Consider the following 22,818-nt stretch of genomic DNA (forward strand, 5'->3'; position numbering starts at 1 on the left):
GCCGCACACACACACACACACACACACACACTTTCAGGACATTATTTGCGAAGAGGAGCGCTCCCACGAGAGGGCGCTTTTTTTTTTTTTGCTTCGACTCTTTTTTTTTGTCGCCCTCTCTCTCGCACACATCCGCTGGTCCGGTACGTTTTGCCTACGAAAGTGTCCTTTCCATCTCCCCCCCCCAACCACCTTGTTTTCCCGTTCCCCCCGTCCCATCACGGCCGCTTTCTGGTGGGCCGCTTTTGCTTGGAGAGTTTCGCAATCTCCCATCTCGAAGCCGCCTCGGTAGCTGCGGTTTGGATTCCCTTTCGTGCCCCTTCGCTATGCTTCGAGACGCTTCTTTATCTGTCTCCCTCCTCACTCCCCCCCCTCTCCACCCCGCCCCACTGGTCTTTTTCTTTATTTTCCCGCACCACGGTTCATCGTCGCGCCTCCAACCCAAAGGACCTCGGTTCGGTCGACGAGGATTCACCCTCACGGGAAGGAGGGCTAGCGCGTGGTAGGGGAAGGGTTTTCCGGCCACCCCGGTACAGCAGCGCTTGTCCTGGCCGGTCGTTTGCCCGTTCGACTGCGGTTTCGGTGCTTCTATCGGGCCTGTTATTCCACCCGCCGGACCACTTCGGCCGGGTTTCTCATCCCGAGGCCCCGCAGGAGCATGATCCCATTTCAAAAGTTTGCGGTCGGTATGGTTTGCGGAGGGTCGTGCGGGGAGAGGGTGCGGGGCAGCTGCACCACCCGTAACGGGGACGGGTTACGATGATGGGACGATGGTGTTACGGTTTCAGGTTTGGCTTCATCTCGTACCCGATCTCATGGTTGCATGGCAAAAGTCAATTGAAGTGTGAGATTGAATTACACCCTGACTTAACCTCCCCGGCCACCTGCTTCCCGGCCACCACACCGAAGGAAGCATGTCCTTGTCGGTGCTGTCAATTTTCATCTATCAATAAATTTAATTGATTGGCCCAATCCATGGACACGCAAATTGGCCGATACAGCCGATTGGGAGCGGTTCTGTTTCGCATCGCACCCTCGGGGACATTATGCCACGTACAGGAGGCTCGAAGGTGAAAAGGACACAGCGAAAATCACCCCCCTCCGGCAGCAGCGGCTCAGGAAATTCACGTGGCGTCTCGTTTTGCGTGCGGGATGCAAACGGCAGACAGATTTCTTCCACCGGCCCATACCAGCTGGCGATAATTAACCCAGAAAGCCCCATCAGGGGGCGTTAAAAAAACGAGAGGGGGGTCGGAGGGGGTGGAGAAAATTCAACTACCCCTCCATCCGAACATGACCGGCCACCGGGCGTAATTAATAACGTCGATTAAGCGTTCCTTATGGCCCGATGTCGGGGTGTATAATTATCGTTTTGAGCAGGGAAAGGGTTGGCAATCCCTTACAATTGATCTGGGTGTGCCTCGGTGTGGGGTAAGGTACCTCTCTCCCCCCTCTCATCGTAGGGTCATTTGGCGCGGTTCCGGAAAATGGGAGAGCTCGGTAAAGGTGGGCGCTCGATTAAAGTGCGGGTAATCAAAAATTAATTTAAACTACCCTCACGGTCGCGATGGTGCGCCAGATGTTCCGGGTCGCCGGCATTTGAAAAGTACCCCATTTTGGGAAGGGCTTAAGAGGGGGTTGGGAAAAATACAGCACCCCTTTTGGCCACGCTTTTGGGTAGTCGAGTTTCATTCCCTGCTAGAAAAATCTCTCCGCCCGGCAGCGAGTTCCAGCCGGATTTGAGGGCGGAAAACTCACCACCAGCGCCAGAAATCAGTGCTCGATTGCGCCCAAAGGGTGAGCCCTTGTTGAGCCACCAAATCGATCCGAGACGGTGCTCAAGCTGTAATCTAACCACCCGCCTTCGTCCAAGAGAGCAACAGTTGGGCCTGCTTTGGGCTCAGATTTACATACGAACCACTCGGGGCAGGAATGTCGCCTCATCGAGACCGCAAGGCATTCCACAGAGGCCTGGTTCGCTTTGTGGTTTTGGGGTGCCTTTTTTTTTTTTTTGTCTCCGTTTGTTGGCTCGCATGCGTTCATTTTCAACCACTCCGGGCAACCTGATCCATGCGATCGGGACACAAACCTCCGATTTGGAAGCCGGTGACGCGTATTTCGATACCTTTTGCTCCCAAAAAAAATGGGCCACAATGAAATCGAGCCGTGCAGGCGAAGAGCGACCGTTCGGGAATGCCTTGGCAGGACAATCAATTACGGTGAGGGAAGAAAAGCACGAGGTTCGAAAAGAAAACCCCCTACCCAACAGCAAGCAAACCCGCAACGGAAGGCATTCCGATGGGAAGCCGTGCGCGTGCTTTCGTTCCTTTTTGGCACCCGAAGCGGTATCTTATCACCACGCCACGAGGAACTGCTACGGGCCGCGTGATAGGATCACGTGGTGGCCGGTTCCCTCGGGGCCCAGAGGTCTTTGTCTTTGTGCCGGAACCGTGGCCCGACTGGCGTGAAAACCGTACCGTTGCCGACTTACCGACCCACCGGAGACTTGTAACTCACATATTAGATTATGCTGCCGTTACGGGGGCGTCATATTTATAACGTACTTATGGCGTGATTCGCTTCCCTTTCGAAACGTGCGGGTGTCGGTGTGCATTAAAGGGCGCATCTACGCCGCCGGACGTGGGCGTGAAGTTTTGCAGGAGTTTTCGAACGCGGAATGTCCCGGAACGGAAAACCACGAAACAGTCGCGTTTTTTTTTTGGGTGGGCCGTTGCTCGGGAGCTCGAAAGCTTCCGTGGTGGCACGCGACTTCCATCGTTGTTGCGAGAAAAGGCAAAAACAAAAAGCTTAAGAACAAAAGCCCTTGAAAAGTCGTGCGTGCGCTCGTCGCGTCGGAAGTCCGAAAACCTCGCCATCGTCGGTTCCGGACGTGCGCGACACATCTCGTCCATCATTCACGGTTCCCTTTCGTGGGTAGCGAAATAGCGACCCGGTGGTGGTGCCGTAATTGGTTCCCCGAAACCCACCCCCCTCACTCTCCCTCTCCATTACGCCAGTGTCCTGTGTTGCGAAAAACGCCAACCATCTTACGGTGACGGGGCTTTTCCGACTTCCCCGCGCGTATGATAATTTCACACCCGAGCTAATATTTTCCACATTTTCACGCTCGCAGCTGTGTGTGTGTGTGTGTGTGTGTGGGGAAGCGAGAGAGAGTGTGTGCGTGGAATGCCGTGGTAAGGACGATGAAACACCGGCAACCTTACGTGGAGTCGAGCGGCTAATTTGGGCTAGCACATTCCACCTCACGTGAGCTCGCGGCTTGCTTTCACCGGTGGCTGCATTTAGCAATGGTGTTGAGCGTGTGCGTTTGTGTGTGTGTGTGTCGCTTACCACCTCCAGCTTGGGAGTCATTTCTTTCGGCGCCCTCGACAAAACGTTATCGATGCTATCTGCATTATGGAAATTTATTGGCAGCGAAACGGGACGCCCGGTGGTGAATGCGTTAGGGAAAAAGAACCCCCGACCGAAGCGAGAAAAATTCTAACCACACACATTCGCACGCACCGTGTGGACAACGGGTGGTGGGTTTGGGATTTTTCCGGCCGCTCACCGTACGCTAGAAAAAAAAAACACACCCCCACACGTACGGCGGGTTGCATAAGTTCCGGCGCCATTCGCCATGTTGAACGGAAAATGATTTCTCTATCAAATTATCATCTAGCCGGGGGTCTCTCCTACCGAAGGGCTGCGCGCGTGCTGTGATGAATAGATTGAGCGAAAATAAGCCCGAAAACCCTCGCTCAGTTCCCGGGCTCTGTGGCCGAGTGTGTGCTTTTGGTTTCCAAAAACTTCTCACGGGTTTGGGGGTAGTTCTCGAAAGGAATACATATTAAAAAAACACATACACACACACAGGCACAATGAACACAAGATGTGTCCCCACGTTCGCCGTGTTAAACATGAGCCGGCCACGAGAGTTTGGGAGACAAAACTTTCCCAAAAATGCCCACCACCCTTTGCGACGCACGTGTATGGTGAAGGAAATGCGAAAAACTTTCTCACACTCGTTTCGCCCCCGGGCCGTCCCAAAACCTAACCATCCCCCCATCCCTCACTCAGGAGCCCCATCTCGTTCGAGTTGGGTTCGTGCTGTATATATGTATGTATATATATATTTTTTATGAACAACCCAGCGGGGCTCTTCAGCAGTTGACGTCGGGGAGCTGGTCAGTTAAGTTACTTTCTAGTCTCTTCCAAGGCTTCGAGCGCGTCGTCATTCTATCGAACTTATTCTTAGAGCGTGTCCTTCTTGAAGAGCGGTTCAGCCCATCAGGCGAGTCGTTCCGAAGGGAGTGTTCGTCTCCGCTGCACGTGGTATTAGGCACCCAAGCAGCAACTCAAGGAGGGCCGGTAAGGACGAATGGGAAAATAAAAAACAACTGTACTCGAATGCGTAACAAAGTGGAGCAAAATACAAAATCTTCTCTATTCCCTTGAGAACGCAGCTCGAATCGGATGGAAAAGGAAGAGCAGAGAGAGGACACGGAAAATACATTAAAAATAGTACAACGAAATCGCGCCCCAAAGTCGCCCAGAAAGGGACTCGAATGGCGCTGGAAAAGCGAAGAAAATGAGGAGGAAAAAAATACACACACTCACACCCATACACAAACAACGCAAGCCCTGGGCTCGTTACAAAGCGTGACCGTGTGCCCGTGGGAGGGTTGGAAGCTCGTCACGTTGCTGGCCTCGAGGAAAAACGAACGCCCAGAAGCAGCAGGACGCAAACTAGCGCCCTTAACCGTCACCCCTTGGTTAAGGTCGTGGGACGAAAAGAGGGGCGACGTGGAGAAGATGCAAAATGTTTCAATTAATTTACCATCCTTATTTTTTAATTCATTTATTTTTATTACCCTCGCGCCCGCCATCCAATTCGAGGGGTTGTCTTTTTGCGCCCTTCTGCTTGAGCGCGCCCTCTGGCGCTGGTGGCGCGTTCGACGGCGTTTGGGAGATTACTTTCGGTTCACTAGTTGGCCTCGGGTGGCCTCTAGGTTTCTCTCTTCTTTTTCTTCTTCTTCTTCTTTGCTTTCTTTTCACTTTTTTCCTGCGCCATCGTGGGTCTGGGGGGATGAAAAACGCCCTCGAAAGGGAGCAAAACGCGCCCTTTTCGGAGCTCTGGAGGCAAACTCTGGAGATGGGGATAGGGTTAGTGGCGTTACTTAGTTGACTTGGATGTTCCTCCCACCTCCTCCCTCCCCCCACGCCTCTGCCACCACCCTTTTTCTACACATTTTCCGGACAAGTGGCGCAACAAAAGCGAACCGAGGGTCTCGAGATAAATTAAAACGTTCCACTTGCCGCGGTTTGGCAACCGAATACCGAAGAGCGCTGTTTTGAGTGTATGTGTGTGTGTGTGTGTGTGTGTAGCTCTCGAGCTGCCGTTTTCACGCCCTCTTCCACCCCCATTTACACTGTTAGAGCGTTCGATTCCACGCTCTATATAATACTCAATCCTTCCGCCAGAAGCGCGAGAGAAAGAGCGATGGACGAAACAAGCAACCAAACAAAAAAAAGCTAAACAAATAAATACAAGGGCCCTTGAGGGGAGGAGGCATGGATGGGCTTTCGAAGAACACGGCCCAAAGTCAAAACGCGCCCGTAACGGCAGGCAATGTCCGGTCGAAAAAAGGGACTCAACGAAAAAAAAAAGCCAAAAGCACGGGAACGAGAGCATAAAACAAATGGAAAAATAAAAGTAAAACGCCGGTGAATCCGCGTGTCGAGCGGGACGAATTAAAAATCGCTTGTCGCAGGAAAGGGCGAAATTTCGCTGGAAAGGGTTCGGCGGAGCCCTGTTCGCCGGCCCGCCAAACCGTGCCGGCGCGTGAAATTGAAACGTTTTTCCCGAAAAAGCCTTGCTGATAATGCCCGCAGTCAGTGGCGGCGGGGGGGTAGGGTGGGGGAGAGTGGGGAGGAGGAAAAAGGGTGCAGAAAAATGGCAAGGATTAGCCAGCCCTTACTGCACTGCCTGATGGTGGAAGGATTCCCGGTCCCTTCCCGGTATCGGACCTGCAGCGGACACGAAATGAGAAAATGACACTTCAATAGAACAGGGGGTTTTGCTTCATGTTTCATGTCCCGTGCCCAATGTCTGGCCCTTCGAGAGGGAGCTCGTTTTTGTCACGCGCCTAAAAGGCTAGCCTTTTCTTTCCCCAGCCGAGAGTGCACGCGTATGTGTTGCGATTTTTAAATTACATTTTCCAGGCCCATTCCTTTTTGTTTCATTCAGTTTTTGTTTCATCGCATCGCCTTAAGGCTGCGAGAAAAATCCACAGAAAGCGCTCCTCTCCTTCCACTTGGGCTGGGGCCATTTTTCCGTAGCTTATTAAGTGGATTATTGATGCGCTTTTTTTTCGTTTTTGCCGTTTTTTTCCAACCACCCCTCCCAAAATGGAACAAACCATCGTACAATCCATCGCCCCGCACTCGGAATGGCCTAGATTTTGTGGAGTGCCCGACTTTTACACATGTTAAAAGGGATCGAGTGGACAAAAGGGATGGGGTTTAAATTGAAATAAAGGCAGATTGCAGGCAGGATGGAAGCTCACATGAAAAAAGAAAGCAAGAAAGAAAAAGCAGCCGCCCGTTCGATTGATCCGTCCCCGGGGTGGTGGTTTTTCGGGGGCGCATGGATTTTTATCGGCAAAATTTATACGCTTTTCCGGCATTTTCTCCCCCCCACGGGGTTTGTGCCCGAGCCCGGGAATCGATATCGCACCAGCTCATGGTCGATACGATGCGATTTATGCGACGCCTCTAAATCTGTTCTCAATCACCTCCGGGAGGAGAGAGAGAGAGAGAGAGAGAGAGAAAGAGAAAGAGAGTAAAAAAAAACGCACCCCATTCGGCTACATGATCCGGTAAAATGATATGCGCACCCCTTTACCGCTTTTGTTTTGCGTGTAATCGAGGGGAAGGGTGTGTGTGTGTGTGTGTGAGGGAAAAGGAGGGAGAAAAAAAGACAAAAATCCCCCCACTGCAGCATCGCATTCGATATGCCAATTTGCTGCCGCACGGAGCTGAATGCAGCCGTATTATGGCTTCATCTCGACGTATCGTGTAGTTTTGTCCTGAAATAGTGTACGAGTATTGATTTCCTTAATATGCCCCGCAAACCCCAACCTTTCATCCCCCTTTCCCATACACACACACACACACAGCCATCGCACAAGGCAGGATGTGTGCGAAGCAACTCCAGCCATCCCAAGTGCGGTTGACTTTAATACGTTCATACATTTTGTTTTATTTTTATGCTCACCCCACCACCAGCATCCCGCTGCAGGGCTTCCCGCTCGCACAGGGTGTGCCAAAAGCACCCAGAAAACCTCAAAGTGACGGCAGCAAAAATAAAAAAAAAACGGCCCACCCACCGTTCCCTCCCAGAAAGGATTAAGGATTGAAGCCAACGGGTATCGAGATCGCACCGAAAGGGCAAGATTGACGGCGAGCAAAAGCAGAAGTAATTACAATCGGGTCGCCTTCAGGGTTCGGGAATCCTTAAAGCTGCCAACTGAAGGGTAACAAAAAAAAAAGAGGGGGTGAATAGAACGAGTGCACCCTAGAGACCCGGTCGGTGGACGTTTTTGGGGTCGCTGCGTGGATGCAATGCATGCAAACGGCAGCAGCAGCAACATCGGGGAAAAAAAAGCAATCGAAGCCTCCCCACACAAAAGGAAAAAAAAAATGAACACATGTGCGCCGTAAAAGGTCGCCGGATTGGTCCACCCCGCATAAGACGCTCGGGGTTCGGCTTAAGACGTAAATAATGTCGCGCCAGCGGGTCGCAAAACCGGGCCCTGGCGCCGGCTGGCCTTCGCGCGCGCGCGCGCGCGCGGGTCCACGTTTGGGTGGTTTGGGTGTTTAATTTTTCCGTTGGCCGTGCTTCGTAATATTGCGTGCTTTTTTTTCGCTCGTGCTGCTCTCCTCCGTATGCTACATTATTTCTTTTTTTCGTGGTGCTAAGGCGATCTAAGCATTATTTGTTGTCACACCGCGCCACGCCGGCACGTGAGGCCTGGACCTTCGACAGGCTGTCGATTTATGAGTCTGGCGCGCAGCACAGGGTGGGCCCGAATCAGCGTTAAAGTAGGAAGAAAAGTAAGCCGCACCAGGGCGGGGGGGAGGGGGGGGGGGAATAAATTGAAAACACGACGCCGGGGTGGAGAAAATTCCGGGAGGGAGACGGGTCCATGTGTCAATCCACACCGGCCGGTAGAAATGATTAATAATCCGCCCGCGTCCCGAGCCGGCTGCGGAATCCTTCGGGGAAGGTGGTTTTGTTTCGATTTTGAGGTTACCAGCCACTAGGGGAATGTGGAGGGGGAGGGAGGTGAGTGGAAGGGTTGTGTGGACCCCCCTGCCTCCTATAGGACCCCGAGTAGAGTTCCAAAGCAAGCGATCATTAAATGGGAGTTTAATTTTTGCATACATAATATATTCCAAGCACCGCGCCTGTTCGTCCATCTTGTTTTATCTACCCCTTTCAGTAAAAGGGGTGATGGGCTGACCGGAAGGGTGTGATGATTGTGTGTAAGGGAGCCTCTTTTATTGTGTCTTTCTTTGGGGGAGGCGGGCGGCTTTTCAACAGCTCGATTCTAGCGCGTACGTCAACGTACTGCACGGGTTCTAAGCGTACATAAACAAAGCAACTGTTTTCAACTGTCAAACGTCGGCGAACAAAGCAAGCATTCCTAAGCGTCGTATTAAGCGTCCCGAAGGAAACCTTGCTGGTCGTGCTCCCACTAGCGTGAGCGATAAAAGCGAGTTCAAGCTTTCGTTTAAACGTGTACGGACTGCATTCTGGGGTGCTAGGTCAGTCGCTTCAAAGCATGTCCACGTCAATCGTCGGTACGTGCCGAACCGTATGTTTAAGGAAACGGCAAAGCACCAAAGGCCGAGAGAGAGAGAGAGATAAAAAGAAAAAAAAACTGTTTATAATTAATTGGACGGAGTTTGAAATGTAGATGACAGTTGGAAATAGACCCATCAAGTGGTTTGAAGATGCCTGAAAATGTAATGTTATTTAACACTGTGGTGGACCACGAAACCGAAGGGAAAAAATGGACGAAAGAAATACCCGCTTTATGGTACGTTGTTGGAGCAAAAAAAAAAAAGAGTGCTCACGTCACCTACCGATGTTGTCGAAGCGGCAACACATGAGCCCGGGATCGAAAGAAAGACAGCGAACGATGCCACATGAAACCGAGAACGGGTCACCCGAAACAAAGCAACATTGCGAGATAAAAAAAAGAGAGAGAGAGAGAAAAAAAACGAGTGGTCCCTCCGAATGTAATTTGAACAAGGCGACATCCCACGCAAGCCAAGAAGGCTCGGTTAGACGCGGTCCCATCGTACGTTCCGTGGCCCCCGAAACAATCGTACGGGCTCTACGATCGCCCACGCCAGCCCGGTTCGGAGGCTGAGCGGGTAGAATAATGGAAACAATTTAATGAAGGAGCGAACGAAACGGCCCATTGCGTGAGCGAGAGAAGAAACGCACACACAAGCGCGTGTCTAAAAATCGCCCAACAGCGTTCACACGTCGAAACGCCGATCGAACGGCTATCCGACCACCGAAACGTACGACGTCTAATGACCAGAAGTTCAGGAGGGAGCATAAATGCTAACAAAAAAATAAACCGGAGAACAGCCGGGCTGGAAACCTTGGAATCCGCGCGCGTAGGCGTTCGATCCGCAAGTTCCCAACACATCTCGATCGACGCAGGAAGCGGAGGCCTCCAAAAAGGGTGCAGACAAACGAGCAAGGGAAGGTGTCAAGATCAAGATGGCAGCCGAGGCTGGACACGCTCAGAAGAGGTTTTTTGGGCTTTTCGCCACTCGAGGCACGTCTAAAGGCTGCGCGGAAACGCGTTTCGCGCATTTGGAGGCGCCGTTGGTGAGGAGTCGACGCTTGAAAACTCGCATGTTAAGAGCATCTAATTATACGGCTTTGCCAGATCGGTGCGCAACACCCTAGCGTGGTTTGGAGCGCGATCACCAGATGGTACGACGTACGGAGGTCAACACGTTCGCCCATATTTGTGTGGGCCCGACCAGCGATTCCTGGCTGAGGGATCGAGAGCTACCACGAACGAGCTGTGTATCGGACCGAAAGTCTTGATCGCATCACCAGACACATGAAGGGATTAATTCCGGACACCTTCGCCGCGAACTGCACACTCATGCGCTTGCGGGCTTCATTACGGAGCGTAGCCTGAGGTGGCCGGTTTCGGTGACTTCCATGAGTCTGGGTGGTCTGAAACATAGGTGGCTTAGATGGTTCCAAAAATGCGCAGTAGTACCACGAACTTTGGAGCTGGACGTACAATCCCTTGCTTGCGGACTGATCGATCAATCGCGGGCGATTTGGACCTTATGCCATAAACGAAGAACAACAAAAAGCAGCAGTTCGCCCTCACCGTTAATGTACGTCAACGCCTTGCGCGTGTGGCATCCGTGGCTGGAATCCAAAAATCCCTGAGCTAGCCGGGCGCTCAGCGCGATTATTACGGCTCCGGAAGAGCCTACGCAGCAAAAAGGGCGAAACAACGAAGAATGGGATAGAAAAAATGAAAAGCCTCAGTCCCGGGAACGAAATGATCAGTCATCTGCGATTCAGGCATTAGGCAGCGTCACGCAGACCGGATAGAACGGGCGGACAAGAATTCCGAATTAGGGATGAAGTCCACCAAGGGTGGTTTGCGGCTCTGGATCATGAGAGAATGATTATAACTTTTCCTTTTAACTAGCCCGCCCGGACGCGCGGGATCCGAGACCGTGCGAGCCTATTAGTGGTAGGCCCCGGACTCCGCTCACATCTCAATTCCCACATCACATTTAATCATCTCCGACAAATCATCGACCTCCCGTGGTCCGGTGGCCCTGCGGTGGTAGTTAATATTTTTGATGATTTTACAAAAACCCTCCCCGGCAGTGGCAGAGCTCCGGAGGCTAGACGACCTCGAGGACACACCACCGGCAGCAGTTGAGAGCTCATTACCGCAGAACCGCAACGAGAAATCGTAAAGCAAATGCGATGATTATTGGAAAACTTCTCCCAGAAAGGGCGAAGTTGTCGTGTGGCCCCGGAACTTCTGGAACCACGGACCACCCACCCTTCGGGTCGGCTGTTTAGCGGGTCGAGCATTTTGGGACGAGTTTTCCCGTGGTGTCTACCCTGGCGAAGCCGTAGCCCAAGATCCAGACCGGTTGCCCTGCTGGCAAGCCGGGATTAGGTTGAGATGTCACCGTTTCCACGGCTTTGACGTTTGGCCTTTCGGCTTTGGCGTTGCTCGGAGCACTCCGCATCCGCAGCTCGAGGTGGAGCCACGCGGGTGATAAAGAAAGTTCTACAACTTCTCCTTCCACGCCGTGTGAAACGGCTCTGTGACACTACTATATTTGCGCATCATTCGCGCCCCGATGATGCTTCCGTTTGGCGTTTGTTTTTTTGACAGCTTCGTCCGAACGGAACCCAAAACGAGCGTATCGGTTTCGCACACACCCACACGCATGCCACGCATACGGCAGTCTCTGCGCGCCGAGGTAAGTGGCCCGATTGACATCTGGGCTTGCTTTGGCAACATTAATTTATTTTATCTCAATTCATCTGCGAGCTCCCCGTGGCACCGCAATCTATCGCTTCATTAAACGTCCCTGACGAGCCCGCGTGTGTCGATCACCACACGATAAGCAGGCAATCAAACTGCGACTCGCTCTCCATCCCCCTGCTCAGCTCAACCCATCCAAACGCGAACGCAGCCTGCCGGTGACAACTGTCAAAGCGCCTGTATGCGTCTGTCAGCCGGGGTTCAGGAAAATTTGTATTTGATTAGCGCAAAAGCACGGCGCTCGCGAACCTTTGCCGCCTGGGACGAGCTTTCAGGGCGAGGGACTATTTTTGCTGGCGTTTGTGCGGAAGGGCAACAATAATGATAATGAGGGCAACTGTTGTGGTTGCTGAGCATGACAATCATGATGTTGATGCTCGTACGTCTCTCCCCCCCCTTTTTCAGCATCAACAACCCATTCGGCTGGTGACGCTATTGATTGTGACACGCGCGCAAACAGTGCACAGGGGTGACAATCGTAATTGGCATTAGCCGCAGCGAGCGAACCGAATGAGGCGAGAGTCCTACAATTAGAGAGCTCGCCCGTAGAAACCGTGAGTGGGGGCTTGGCAGCGCCACCTGGCGGGCAAAGGGTTTTTGAGCGATGGCACCACCGAAAGGGCGCTGCTGCTGATGGATAATTGGGCAATCTGTCAATATGTACACAAATAACTAGCCCCGCCCCTGGATCGGGTCCAGGTTGGCACACACTGTCAACCTTCCGCTCACCCCCCCTTATCCCTCTTTTTGGGGGGTCTTCTGGAGGCTGCAGGACGACTCCTCTTTCGCGCGAACCAGTCCGATTTATCGGTGAGCAAATGTTTGCCAGTGCAGCCATCGCTGGTTCCGGAATGGAAGGACAGCTTCGCTCTAGCCTCGATGTACTGCTCGATGTGTCACCCCCCCACCCACCCTTTCCCACGCACTGCACCGAGTGGGGCCGCTTAGCAAGTGTCGGGTAAATATAGTGTTTTCGTTGAAATTAAATATTTGTCTGTCACTGTACCATCCATCATAGCGTTCATCCATTGGGCCGGCCAGGTACGACCAGACTTCCGGTGTGTTCCCCCCCATTTTTTTTTGGTTCCTCATTGTTTTGCTTAACCTGCCCCCCATCCCCCCTGTCTCCCTACACTCCAGAAGCACATCCCGATCAAATAATCTGCCCGTGCCATCGCCCTTCGAAGCGCTCGTTGTGCCACGCTGCAGTTACAGCATCCCTGCGCACATCCCTTGCCACATGGCGGGCTGGTGGAGGCATTTTGATAATGATTGTGTACACAGCCCGCTCCTGCCCCACCCATTCGCCCTGCAGGGAGCCCCCATCATCAGGTGCTCGAGGTGATGGATAGCTTGTTTAACAAACAGCTGCACTTAAATTGTGGACCACTGTTTACGTGGAGCAATTATTGTTTTACCGATGCGATGTGCTGCGTTGGTTGTTGGGGATGGTTTTTTTTTTCTGTACTGTTGCTGCTTTTGTGCCCGCCCTCCCTTCTCCCTTTTGTTCTTAGGGTGACGATATGGGGTCACGTACCTGTAGAAAGAGGGAGAGAGAGAGAGAGAGAGAGAAAAGGTAGAAATAATTAGTTTGGAGTTCGATTAGACAACACTTTGCGGGTGATGCGTTGCTGCTGCCGATGTACCGATCAGGTCTGTTTTGAGCCTCCCTCGTAATTACACCTTCCCACCCCCCCCCCACCCCCCTCCCACAAGCGAGCAAGGGTAGGCGGGAGATTTTGATATGTTTACAGCACTCAATCACCGGGCTGGCGATGTCAGAAGATCAAATGAGCCAGCCGAGGTGCCAACGGAAGCTGCCCAGCCAGTTGGTGCCCCCTCGTGTTGATAATGATTTGCGATAGTGGTGCCGGGGAGAGGACTGGGGTGGGGGGGGGGGGGCAGGTGATCGTAAATCCTGCCAGATAAAATCAGATCCCGGTGAACAACCGCAGCCCCACTTCGGGAAGGGGCGGTTTTATGATTGTTGTTGGAAAAATGTGTTTCCACCACTTTAAACGATGTCAAATTAAATATTACAAACAATCTACGAGCCAAGCGAGCGGGAAGGGTGGACTGGTGTTTAAACAAACGAAACGTCATGTTTATGGTGTTGGAAAAGTCTGCTCCCTCGCACACATTACGGGTTCGCGGTTTTAAGGGCACCGCTGACAATGTAGTAAAAATTGATCAATTATTGTTGCTTATTCCGATTAATTAATTTGTATCGCGTGGTTTAGCATCCGCTGACCACAAATGCACTAAACAGTGGCAGCCGCGTGTTAAGATGTGTGGATTTAGTGATTGTTTTAAATACACAAAAATAAAGAGAGAATTAGCCATTGAATCGAGCCATACTAATGAGTGGCACACAGCCCGTTGGAGACTCCTGCGATTCCCAGACAACGACCAACCCCTGCCAGATTAACACGGAAATGGAGTGTAGAGAGAAGAACAAAAAGAAAACACAGAGCAGGGATAACAAAATGGCGCCTACCAGCGCGAGATGAAACTGCTGCGGCGTCCAAAGCGCCGCTTGCTGGCGAAGCGAACGTGCCGCAGCGGAAATGTATTTCCGTTTAATCAGCACCGTAAAGGGGCGTTACCGCGGAACGGCACGCGAGAAAACCGCGGGAATGGGAAAAGCCCGGCTCTTGGGCGATGGTGTTAATTAAATCCAATACCGACCAATTTAAGTGCCCATGTGCTAACACGTGTTCGGCAAACGGCGACGCAATGCAGCGTGCTCGGATATGGCGGGAAATATGGGCAGCGCTGGTCTCGGACTTCGTACCACCACCCGGGGGTGGTCTCTTCACCGCCACTCTCGGCCAGTCCACATGATTCCCAACTCATTCCCCTGCAACCCCAAAAAGAAACGGGCGAAATATGGAGCATCGAAATATATTAATAAATGCGACCCCACTCATAGGGTCGGTGCTCGAATGAAGGGGGATTGGAACGGGGGGTGGAGTGGTGCAGCGGAGAGGTTGAATAAATGCACTCTCACCGCTGTCCCTCGTCCGTTGCCCGTTGCCGTGTGCGTTCGAAAACCATAACGGGCATAAAGTGCAACCGGGCAGTGCATGCAACGGGCGAGAAAATGGAACCTACTCAGCGATAAATAAAGCTGTTGGGTGGGAAGCGTGGAAGGGAGGGGGAGGGGGGGGGGGGAGAGGGGAACACTTTAGATAAGAAACCTTCGAGAGGTCAGCGTGTGGTACTGCTGCTGCTTCTGCTGCACGAGTGGTTCTGTTACGCCTTCGCTTATCTACAGGGCTCGGTATTTTGTTTTTCGTTCCGCTTGATTTTAATTTCTTTATCGAACGTACGGCTTTTACAGAGGGAGGAGAATGTGAAGAGAGTAAGAGAGAGGAAAAGAAAGAGAATAAGAAACGAGTAACTCGAAAGAATGGACAAAATCAAAAGAATAATTTGCACCAAAGCGTTTCACTATTGTTCTGAGTGTACCGTGACCGGGATGGAAATTCGCTAAAAAGCTTGCATTTTGGCGCACGTTTATGGGCGCTCCGTTGCTTTCTTCACTCCCAGCCGGTGCGGCATTCAAAGAGGGTGTAAAGAAAAATTAACCCCAAAATGAAACCATCACTGTATCAGCCAAATTGACATGGGTTCGGCAGATTGGATGGTGCTTTCGCGGGCAAGCCGGAAAGGGAAGCATTTTCCACGAATTTCCCGGGCTTCTCGGATTGGGACGGGTCCACTGTTTTTTTTTTGTTGACCACCCTCTCTCAATCGGGCAATCACGGGCACGCGCGCGTGTTCTGAGAGGGAAAAAAAAAACCGTTAAAATATTCCACCCAACGCTCGGCATCGTCGCCGCACGTACCGGTTGCGCATTTTGCATGCGCCGTGTGTGTGTGTGTGTGATTTTATGCAAATCGTCCGGTTGAGTGAAGAACCGGACAAGCCCTTCCCCCCACACACACACACACACACACACACACACGCAAATGGCATCCCGTTTTCCTTCCTTAGTGAAGGGGTTTCTCGCTTCAATTCCAACGCGTCCGAAACCGCTCCGGAAGGACGTTGGATTGATCATTTGGAATTGATTTCGGGTGGATCGAAGCCCCGCGGTGGGGAAGGGCAATCGGAAGGGTAACTCCTTCAATCTCAACACCTCCTCCGAAGGGGCGGCTGCTGCGCCAAACAGGGCGATGGCAAATTGCTGCAACCAATAACCCACCGGCTCCGGTCAGCATTTCGGCCGCTCGCTCTTGCCCAGGGGCTCCATTTCACCCGGGTGCCGTTTATAAGGTTCAACTTCCTACCGCTACACCCGCCCAGGAAAGGGCCGCCGGACCGGAAGCACTTTCCCATTTGACAACAATAAACATAAAAGCCACACATGGCCGATGGTGCTAAATGGCCGATCCACCCGTTTTGGGGGTGGCACGAGTGGGCTAGAAGGTGCAGAAAGGGGAAAAAGTGTGCCCGGAGAAACACACACACACACACTGCCACAAAATCAACTCACCCACCCTTCGGCGGGAAAAACCCATGCACGTCCCCGTCGTTTTTAGTAAAGTTATTTTAGTGCGTGTTTTGCCTTTTCCTCGGTTCGGGTGTCTTGTAAGGACCTCGAGAAGGGCTGGCGGGCCGATAGGCTGGCACAGACGGCGGAGGTTGAATATGCAAACCCACATCCTTGTCCCGAAAAGCCAAAAAAAAAAAGAAAGCAAAATTGGAAGAAACGATAATACAACAGCAGCGACCGGTGGAACGCTAACAGGGCTCCGTCTTTTTTTTTATTTCCCACCCGCGAAAGCAAACCCACACCCTCCAGATCTGGGAGTGTCAGGAAAAATGGGACCGGAGATGTGGGTGGAAACGGGTGAAGGGAGCGGTCTGCTTGTGCGAGGCAAGCATTTTTATTCGTTTTGATTTGAATTTTCTGTTTCCGCACCCAAAGCGATCCCGGCCGGGGTGGCTAAGCGTGATGTGGTAGGGGGGGTGGGGGTGGTGCCGGGCGCAGGACTCACAATTGTTTATTTTTCCAGGCTCACCCATTTTCCGGGGGGCGCATCCTTGGCGCGTTTTACAGTTGTTTATACATTCTCGCCGCTCCGGCTTTCTTCCGACTCGCACCCACCCGTGATGAGGTCCCTTTTTGTCCCTCCCTCCTCCACACACCCCCACCCTCCTCTGGCGCACCCCCACCCACCCGTCGGACACCTTAACGGGGAAGGGTTTTCCCGGTATTTTGTGTGATTTTACTTTGTTGGTGGTATTTTTTTTTTGCGCTTCTTCTGTAGGTCTCTGTTGCCTCAACCATTTTTCCCGACCATCCAGGATGCGGCGTTGGGTGGGTGGAAATGGTGTGCAGAGGGTGCCAAGGGGACAGGGGGGGGGGAGGAGAAGAGTAGGTGGAAGTGAAGGGGCAAAACAACGGCCTTTACACGATCGTTGGTCCAAAATTGACGCTTTTATTTCGCCGAAACGCGCCCGACGCACGTGAGGATCGACGTGTCCGGGGGTGCGTTGAAGGACACGTGCGGAAGTGAAGGATGTATCGTGTGGCAGGAGGGAAGCAGGATAAGAGAGGGATGTTGAGCGGGTGTTGAAGTTTGGGGATTGAAATGTTAATAGCGACTTTCCGGCGTACGTGTGGATGTTTAGGCACAGAAAGCCCCAAACTCCGGGAGGTGTTATTTGAATACCCTCCGACTCGCACCATTCCACTCCTTCCGATCGAAACCGGAATCACTCACACATTCTGTGGTAGGAAAGTGGAGAAGGAAAACAAGAGGCAAAAAAAAGGGGGAAAATGTCATTATTTTCTGCTTGCCCTTTTTTGCATTTTCATTTCTGAGCCACTCCACGGCTCCATAATTAGTTACCGCGAAAAAGTGCACACAATGCGACCGCTGAACCTGCCGTTCCGTAGAAAATGCGACCCACTTTTCTTTTGCGTGGAACGATCGGAAAATTGAGCACGCCCTCGAGTTTGCAGCTCCAATTAAGCCCCCCTTTTTTCAAGAAGGTGTTGCATCCAGGCAGCCCCATTTATTGGGCCCAGGAGTTTTCCCCTGAAAGCTCGCGAACGGGTGGAAATTGTCAAAGTCTTTCCTCAGCCCCCTTCTCCCTCCTTCGCTCTTGCGTGGTGTCATTTGAGCGCATCGATCCGGTGCGAGAAGCGATCCAAAATGGGAAGCAAACAAGCCAAGAATTTGTGCCTTCCTCTCGGTTTCATTTCCGCCCGTTTTGGCTTGATTTGTTTAGTGTCGTGGAAAATCGGCAAATCGCAGGCAAGCGAGAGAGAGAGAGTGAGAGTGTGGTGGAGCTGGTAGAAAAACAAAACACAACGCAGGAAACGCGCATGATGGAAATGGGGGAAAAATGTGAGCGCGAAGAAACCAAAACCAAACCCAATGCCGGCAGCGCAATAGAAAACCGAACCGGGTGAAAGGCAAATAAATTATTCATTTACCAAAGCGCTCAAAGCTCGCCCACTCCTTCCATCTCGCTCTCTCGCTCCTTCTCCTTCTCCTCACCACACATCAACGAGCTTTTCCGCCCCGTCGAACCGCCGGGTTTTCCTTTCTTGGCTGAATTATGTCACCGGACCATAACATTGTGCATCGGCATGCCCGATTGCCGTTGGGTGAGGGAGGTGAAGGGGGCTGGAGAAAAAGAGCAGGGCAATGGGCACCTGGTTCACCCCCCCTCCCTCCCCCTCCCTCCGGTTACCCAACCAGACGATACAGGGCTGGCGAAAGGAACAAATACGGAAAAAAGGCCAGAGGGTTGCCGCGCACTGGAACTATTTTCCCACGTCCGTTGGGGGCAGGGGGGAAGCAGGAAAGTAGGGAATAGGGCGCAGGGGGAAAAGAGGGCAGCGACAGTAGGTGAACAAAAAAAAAAAATAAACTCTGAATGCTCATCGCCGCGAGCGTCCGGGCGGAGAAAGGTGAGTGTGTTTGAAGGGAAAACATAACCAATTGAACCGGAAGTGGGAATGGAAAACTAAAATCCGATCCAAACGCCTGTCGGTGCTTTTCCCCACTCCCCGTCACCGGTGATGAGGGTGGAACAAGGGGCGGTCGTAGCTGGAGATGACGTGCGGGAAAGGACAAAGCGACCGGCCGTGTGCTTGGAGCGAAATGAAGTTTACTTTTTCCAGCGGTGAAACGTGTCCCCGCGCGCGTGTGTGTGTGTGTGTGTGCTTGTGCCCATGTATGTGTGTGTGTGACATTTTTCTCGGCTTTCCATTTCCATCCCCCCCCCCCCCTCATACCTTTCTGTCTTCCAATGTTGTCGTTCCTTTCGGGCCGTTGAGTCCGATCAAAATTTCCTCAATTGGATTAGGATCCTACGGCCCGGGGAGCGACTTTCCATCACCTACGAGCGTATCACTCATGCGTTGGTGAGTGAGTGCGAGATGTAAAACATACTCACATATGTACGTACACGAATGTGTGTGTAGTTCTGGTTAAAAAAGGTCCGCTCGTGGAATTTCCCGATTTTTCCTTCACGTCCTTTTTCGCTTCCTGCTTCTCGGTGTCACTCTCCATCACCGTAAGGGACCATTTGGTGGGACAGGTGGATAAGGGAACGGTAGCGAAAAATGCGCCTTTATCCTGCCTCGCTTCTCCCCCGCGTGCCATTGCACCTTCCCTTTTGTGCCCATTTCTAACCCGAAGCCTTTCTCATTTTATTTCCATTGGATTAAATTTCGATTCCAGCGGTATGCCCCTTCGGGCATGGCTTTTCCTTTATTAGCATTCTGATAACCCTCCCACCTCTACTCGAATTTCCGATAAGGGTGTGTCCCTTCACACACACCTCCCCCCCCCCCCTCCCTTTAGGAGGCAATCTGGCTTCCACCGAGGTAATCGCGTACCGGGATTCGGAATTACTTCACGGTTGAAACGGAATCGGTCCCGGAATTCCATTCAAGGGAGAAAGGGAAGGGAGAGTGTGGTATATGAACTACATGGGTGTTTCCTTCTCTTCTCCCTTCCGCGCTCCCGAACAGCTTGGATGGGCTCAATTGTTTCCACACTTCCTTCGGGATTGGATTGCTGGCGCCTCGTGAATGCAGATTCTTTTTTTTTCTTTCTTTTGCTCACTTCGCTAATATAAGCGTTAAACGTGCGCCCTTTTTTTTCCGGTGTGGGATTGCCCCACATTCCATCCTCCATCTCCTCCCTCCGTTCCCCCTCTTCAGCATTCATTCCTCATAACCACGCTGTGAAGCACAAATGCGCTCTAGAAATAAATGTGACCTATAATAGCGCCTTAACCACTCGCATATCGGCCAATTTGTGCAAGCCGAAAAGGGCGCTGTCACTTGTTTGGCCCTTTGGTAGACATTTGCTAAAGGTTTGCGGATATTTTCCAATACGTACCGTATTTATAGCAACGCTCGAAGGCACAATGCTCGCTTCGCCTTTTCAGCAGCAATACACGATTGCACACATCGATCTCCAAAAGCACAGGGCTGGCTTTTCTGTGCCCTTTCGTGAATTCCCTCAAAACCTGCACGAACTCTTTGTTGTGGGGAGCGGGTTGATCCATTCATTTCTCCTACGAACTACACCGATAAACAATGCTCATCCTTCGCAACAGGCAAGATGAAAGCGTAGCCACCGCTCGTACCGGAACCGCATGCCAGGGGAAAACCGACCGACGAACGCTATCGGGAAGTGAATTATGAGCTCCCAAAGGGATGCTCGGGGGTGGGAAAAACGCACCCCACACGCACGCAAAACCCACCACGCTAATTGCGGTGCAGCTCGTCAAGCGCGCGCGGAGTTTCCGCGAATTTTGTGTCGGGCTTTTTTTTTTTTGGTGGGCGTTTGAAATCGGACTATCGGACCGCCATTTTGTCCGTGGGTTGGGGGTTGCACAGTTCGCCGGTCGTGGCAGAAAACGCCCCCCTCGAAGCGGTGGTTGGGTTTCGAATGGGGGGCGTATTCGGACGATGATAATGCCCGTTAAGAGCTTCTTTTTGGGGCGCTAAAGGGGTATTTGCAGGAGAGTGAGATGGACTGCAGGAGCTGCTCTCGAAACCTCGAACATCTGCTGGTGGTGCAACGGCAACAAAAAAAAAAGCACACCCTCTAACAATCGGCCTAAATGACTCTTGCTTGAGGTTCGTTTTTTTTTTGGTTGATTTTTTCACCCACGTGCTTACAATCTACGAGTGGGCGTAGGATTTGTTTGAAAACAAAGCTCCCAAAAGAAGAAGAAAAAAAGCACAAAAAAAACCCCAGACCAAGGACCTGCTCATGCCGTTTTGAAGCATTTGCGATGTGTCGAAAATCCAATCAATTCAAGGCTCACATCCTCCATGCCGCGTTGCGGTCGATTCGACGAGGCTTGCACGACCAGCGTCGAGGATGGCAGCAAGACAGCGAGCCTGCTGTCCATTACCACCACTTTATCACTCTTCATCAGGCTCATCCGGGATGAAAAGGCTCGTGAGATGCCGCGGCTCCCGGGAGCCTGTAACGGCGCTCTTGGCAACGGCAATATGTCGAGCACTTTGCCAGCATACGGCCGTCTGGCAGGGACGATATTTTCCACCGGGGGTTGAAGTAAAACAAAAAAAAAATGGGAGGAAAAAAATAATTTATCGCCCACCCAGGTTACCGGGCATCCATCATGATTTAGAGGCAACATTAGCGCCCATTCCCTACCGTTTCCAGCCAAGGGGTGGGTTTGCGTGTCGCTGACCGGTGGTGGAAAAAAAAAGCGACACGGTTGCGTTCTAATTTGCGCCCGGTTCGACGAGCAGGCACATTCACCTGCGAACCGTGTGTCCTGCAGCAAAGAGCGGGTGCCCTGCAGTGAAAGCTCGAGCCACCAAGAAGTGGCTGCAGCAACAACAGCAGGTTTTCCACGAGCTTGGGAAAGCCCCGCCCGATACATCGCCTTTGATGATAAATGATGCATTGATGATCCTTGGCGTGGGCTGTGGGAGGCTGAGCAGGATCGTTGAAATGCTGCACAGCGATGCAACGGTGGGAGCAAAAATGAACCCAAAATAAATACCCTCACATCCGCCCGGGGGGGGGGGGGGGACCGGGACAGGACGAAGAAAAAAATGAAAGAAAAGCGAGCCAGATGAAAGAAGCTGAGAAATCGTGTGTCCGAACGACAAAACGCGTCCCCGGGCGATGAGCGCTGCATCGATTTGGGGTCGAGGTACGGCAGCGGTTGGGTGTGTGCGCGGGGTGGCGGGAGGGCTTAGAAACCGACAAAAAAATAAAAGCAAAATGGAAGACTGAGAGAAGGAAAAATGGACAGAAATTCGAAACCAGCCCGAGTCGCATCGCAATAAGCGGATAGGCGGCCCTAATAGGATGAGGGAAATTTGTGACTCGTCTCGAGGGCTGGGGGGGGGGGGGGGGGGGGTTGGAGCTAGTGCATCCTCCGCTCCGTGCCCCTTTCCCCCACCCTCCCCCCCCCACCAGCCCTCGTCGGTTCAAAACGAGCACCGATTCCGGGAACGGGCGTTTGGGTTTCAATCAAAGCCGGACGGTTTTGGAGAAGAACACACACACACACACACACCCATACACATTCACACATAAAAAGTGTCCCGTTTTCTTCCTCGCAGCATCCATTTCCTCGCTTACCATTCCTCGCTACCGTCAGCTCGCATCATGCACCCGGGGAGCAATTATTTCAGTGCAAGAAGCGTGTCATTTCGATCGTTTAGTCAAGCGGAAGTATGAACAAGCGCTTCCCTGCCGCCACTGGGTGCCCGAGAAGCCACCCAGCTGACCGGCGTTCGTTCAAAGGAGCCCCTCTCCTTCCTTTCCTGCCCGCATACCCAGCCAGCTCGGCGAAAGAAAAAGGCCCCGGCCGGACCAGCGTTCGACGGGCGACAAAAATCAACCCCCCGACAATCGCTTCTCGGGTCCGGCTTTTCCAATTTGCCTGGCGCTTGCGTGGCGGAAATTTATGGCCCATGGGAAGGGATGGAAAAAGAGAAGCCGGGGAGGAGGGGGGGTGAAAAAGAGTGCCCACACACACACAGGCTAGCTGAAAAAAAAAAATGTTCCGCACTTCGTGTCCGAGGCAAATTGTTATGATACGCGTACTTTCGTATGCGGAGGCACGATGAAGCAGCGAGGCTGCTGACCTCTTCACCCCCCTCAGAAATGAGGGTGGAGGGAGGGGAGGGGTGGAAAATAAAAGAAACGAAAGGGGG

Source organism: Anopheles nili, chromosome X (genome assembly GCF_943737925.1).
Source record: "Anopheles nili chromosome X, idAnoNiliSN_F5_01, whole genome shotgun sequence".
NCBI lineage: Eukaryota > Metazoa > Arthropoda > Insecta > Diptera > Culicidae > Anopheles > Anopheles nili.